A 5,000-nucleotide genomic window follows, 5' to 3' on the forward strand; every position below is an offset into this window, starting at 1 on the left:
GTCTCATCAAATCATCAGTCCTCCACCACCAGGGTCTGGACTCCATGGGGGGATCGATCCTAATGACGAGCAGGACTTCATCACTAAATCGCATGTTCCACCCATAGAGTCCAAGTGCCAAAATGTTCTGTCAATCACTTTTTCACTGCAATAAATTAATTCTTAATATCACTTGTCTCTCCTGATTGAAACGGTATTACACGTTTAAGTAAAAAAGTGGCCCCATAACCTCTGGAAAGTCTCACCTTCATTATTGATTCTTGCCAACACTTGTTCATAAGACACAATTTCTGACATAAGATCCATCCATTGCTTAAACCACAGGTGTCAAACTCCAGTCCTGGAGGGACGGCGTCCTCAGACTTTTAGATGTCTCCCTGCTCTAACTCACCTGCTTTAAACCAACGTGTTGTCATCAAGCTCTGCAGAAGCCTGATAACGAGTCACTCATTGGATTCAGCTGCGTCCAAGCAGGGAGACATCTAACAGTCTGAGGAGACCGGCCCTCCAGGACTGGAGTTTGACACCCCTGTCTTAAACTGTGGGGGAGTTGCACTTTTCCATAATCTGACACAGAGGCAGGTAGTGTATGGAGGCAGACACAGACCCAAGAGGAGAGCTCAATAATCAGTCCTTAAATGCCAGCAGGTTCGGGACACGGGTAGTCAGATATGCAAACAAATCCAAGGGAGCAGGCTGAGGTCGGAAACAAAGAGCAGGCAGGAAACAAACATGAGATCAGGAACCAAGAAAACGCTGGAACGAGGGAAACACTACGAACTGGCGACATGAGGGAAGAAATACAGGACTTCAGTAGCAGAGACAATCAGGGAGCAACAAGGCACAGGTGAGGGTAATCAGGGGCGGGGCCTAACACACAAGGTGGAGACGAGAGGAGGATCTCAAACACAGAGACGAGGGTTAGTAAAACACAAAGGAAACTCTGAATAACACAAACCTCAAACAGGCTGACTCCTGTCATAATCTAAGGATCAATCATGCGGCAATTACAACTCTAACGTTTATAACAAGATCATGAGTTAGGTAGCATCCTGCCTCGCCTCTCACATAAGTGTTCCATGACTTTGTCCCAAAATGGATTGAAAAGTTTGCATTCCCAAAGTGCATGCATAAATGTTCCTGGTTCTGTCTGATACTTCCAACAGAATTATTAGTCAGTATGCCCATCCTATGAAGTTTATGAAGTAAAGTAAAACCTATGTATTATTTTGTATTGAGTAAATTTCCCCCGAGCCTCCTTTATACACTTCCCCGTATTTGACAACATTTTTGACCAGTCCTCCTCATTCAATTCACATTCTAAGTCTTTCTGCCAAATCAGTCTGAAATGATCACATAAACCTTTCTGTAACCTACGAGCGAGTTCATAGAACCCAGCTGCTCTATGTGCCACAGAAGGTAACTCAAAACATTCAATCACACGATTCTTATCCTGAGTGTATTTGCCTTAATAATACTGTCTCTGATCTGCAAGTATTTCCAAAAGTTTCCTTTAGATTCCAAATCATATTTCTGCCGAAGTTTAGAAAAATAAATAAACTGTCCATCTACATATATGGTATGCAAAAGTTTGGGCACCCCTGTAAATTTCATGATTTTCCTTTATAAGTCATTGGTTGTTTTGATCAGAAATGTCAGTTAAATATATCATATAGGAGACAAACTCAGTGATATTAATGTAGGCACCCCAAAAGAAAAATTAACTAAATATTTTGTGCATCCTCCTTTTGCAGAAATAACAGTCTCTAAACGCTTCCAATTAGAGTCTGGATTCTTGTGGAAGGTATTTTAGACCATTATTCTTTACAGAACATCTCCAGCTCAGTCAGGTTTGATGGTTTCTAAGCATGGACAGCCGTTTTAAATCACACCACAAATTTTCAATAATATTCAGGTCTGGGGACTGAGATGGCCATTTCAGACCATTTTATTTGTTCCTTTGCATGAATGCCTGAGTCGATTTCGAGCAATGTTTAGGGTTGGTGTCTTATTTAAAGATCCAGCCCTGGCGCAACTTCTACTTTGTCCCTGATTCCTGGATATTGTTCTCAAGAATCTGCTAATATTGAGTGGACTCCATGCGACCCTCAACTTTAACAAGATTCCCAGTCCCTGCACTGACCACACAGACCCACAGCATGATGGAACCGCCACCAAATTTTACTGTAGGTAGCAAGTGTTTCTCTTGCTGTGTTCTTTTTCCGCCATGAATAACGTCCCTTGGTTTGCCCAAATTACGATATTTTAGTTTCATCAGTCCACAGCACCTTATTCCAAAATGAAGTTGGCTTGTTCAAATGTGCTTTAGCACACCTCAAGTGACTGTTTGTGGTGGTTTAAGAGAAAAAGCTTTTTCTGCATTACTTACTTCCATACAGCATCTCCTTGTGTAACGTGCGCTGCTGAATAGTTGAACGATGCACAGTGATGCCATCTGCAGCAAGATGATGTTGCAGGTCTGTGGAGCTGCTCTGTTGGTTGACTGTTCTCACCATCCTTCGCCTGTGCTTATCTCAGATTTTTCTTGGTCTGCCACTTTGGGCCTTAACTAGAACTGTGCCTGTGCTCTTCCAATTCCTCACAATGTTTCTCACACAAACTGAGAGCTTAAATTTTTTAAGTAGATTTCTGTATCCTTCCCCTAAACCATGATGTTGAGCAATCATTGTTTCAGGTAATTTGAGAGTTGTTTTGAGGCTCCTATGTTGCCACTCTTCAGAGAACATGCAAAGAGGAGAAACATTTAAATACCCTTTCTCGTGATTAGTTTAACCTGCGTATGAAGCTAAAGGCTCACTGAGGCTACCAAACCAATTTTGAGTTCCAATAATTAATGCTAAAGATATTTAAATCAATGAAATGTCAAGGGTGCCTAAATTAATGCCCATGCCTAATTTTGTTTACATAATTATTGCACACTTTCAGTAAGTCATATACACATTATTTTACTTCTCAAATATCACTGAGTTTGACTCCTATATGATATATTTAACTGACATTTCTGATCAAAACAACCAAACTTTTGCATACCACTGTAGGTCATGTATCTTCTCGTTACTTCTCACCTGTGCGCCGACGTGAGTGGCCGCATATCCAGTAGCTCCGTCCCTGTCGTACTCGTCTGATATGTTATTCTTTGTTGTGGCTCTGTGCCAACTTCTACTTTATAGTTTTTATAGTACTATACTATATAGTTTTTATAGTACTATACTATATAGTTTTTATAGTACACCTTCAGTGTATAACTTTATGTATCCTATGGATACTTTTTCGTGTTTTCGCGGAAATAGCAGCGGAAAACTTTCTTATTCAAGGGAGAAGCTGCTCTCACTCTGGTCAGCGGGACAAGCCGGCATCGTTCATCCGATACCTGAAGAGCTGAGACGGCGGTATAGAGGCTGCAGAGCAGGGGCCATGCTAAAAGCTAGGCTAGCGGCTAAGCGATGGAAGTACAAGCCCTCGGTTCCGGTGATAGTTATGGGGAACGTAAACTGTCTTACCAACAAGACAGATGAGCTGGCTGTTCTCGTGAGGAACAACCGGACATTTAGAGAGTGCAGTTTAATGTGCCTCACAGAAACCTGGCTGACTCAAAACACCCCGGACGCTAACGTGGATCTACCGGGCTTTACTACAGTGAGAGCGGATAGAGACACGAAACGCAGCGGCAAACGGAAAGGAGGAGGACTCGCGCTGTTTATTAACACCAGATGGTGCCACCATGGACATGTTACTGTGAAGGAGGCAACGTGCAGCAAAGACATCGAGCTGCTGGCGGTGGGTCTCCGTCCTTACTACATGCCCAGGGAATTTTCCCACGCGATCGTGGTTTGTGTTTACATTCCACCCCGTGCGCACGCCGAGACTGCGTGTGACGTCATCCACTCGAACATCTCGAGATTACAAACGCTGCACCCGGATGCTTTCATCGCCATCTCAGGGGACTTTAACCATGCTACTTTGAACTCCACACTAACGGACTTTCACCAGTTTGTAAGCTGTCCCACCAGGAAGAACAGGACAATAGACCTCCTGTATGCAAACGTGAAGGACGCCTACACTGCCACCCCCTTACCACCTCTGGGTAAGTCCGACCACAACCTGGTCCTACTAAAGCCACAGTACAAAACTATGATCCAGAGACAACCGATAACAACACGCACCTTCAGAAAGTGGTCTCCCGAGGCAGAGGAGGCGCTCAGAGACTGTTTTGAGACCACTGACTGGAGTGCCCTACAAGAGACCCATGGTGATGACATTGAGGGGGTCACACACTGCACAACTGACTACATGAACTTCTGCATGGACGTTGTGGTTCCCACTAAAACTGTGCGCTGCTTCCCGAACAACAAGCCCTGGATCACCAGCGATGGTCTCAAGGTCAGACTCCGAGAGGCAAAGGAGGATTACAGAAGGAAGGTAGAACAGAAGCTTCAGCAGAATAACATGAGAGAGGTCTGGGAGGGCATGAAGACCATCACAGGCTGCAAAAAGAAAAACAACAACGCAGAAGACGGGGACCCTGAGAGAGCAAACCAGCTCAACTTGTTTTTTAACAGGTTTGACAGCCCCGTCGCTGCAGCCAGTGCCTGTCCCCCCAGCACCCCTCTACACACCCCCTCCCCCCCTCTCACTCCCCCCAACACCTCCACCAGGACAAACACAATCTCCAGAGACAATCCATCCCCCCTCCCCCCCACCATCACCAGAGACCAGGTGAGCAAGGAGCTGAAGAGACTCCGCCCCAGGAAGGCAGCAGGCCCAGACAAGGTGTGTCCCAGGATGCTAAAGGCCTGCTCTGCTGAGCTGGGGGAGCCACTTCAGCACGTCTTCAACATGAGCCTGCGGCTTGGGAAGGTTCCTGTGCTCTGGAAGACCTCGTGCCTCACCCCGGTCCCCAAGAAGAAAAACCCCAGTGAGCCAGGCGACTTCAGACCAATCGCTCTGACATCCCACGTTATGAAGACCTTTGAACGGCT

Source organism: Symphodus melops (genome assembly GCF_947650265.1).
Source record: "Symphodus melops genome assembly, chromosome: 13".
NCBI lineage: Eukaryota > Metazoa > Chordata > Actinopteri > Labriformes > Labridae > Symphodus > Symphodus melops.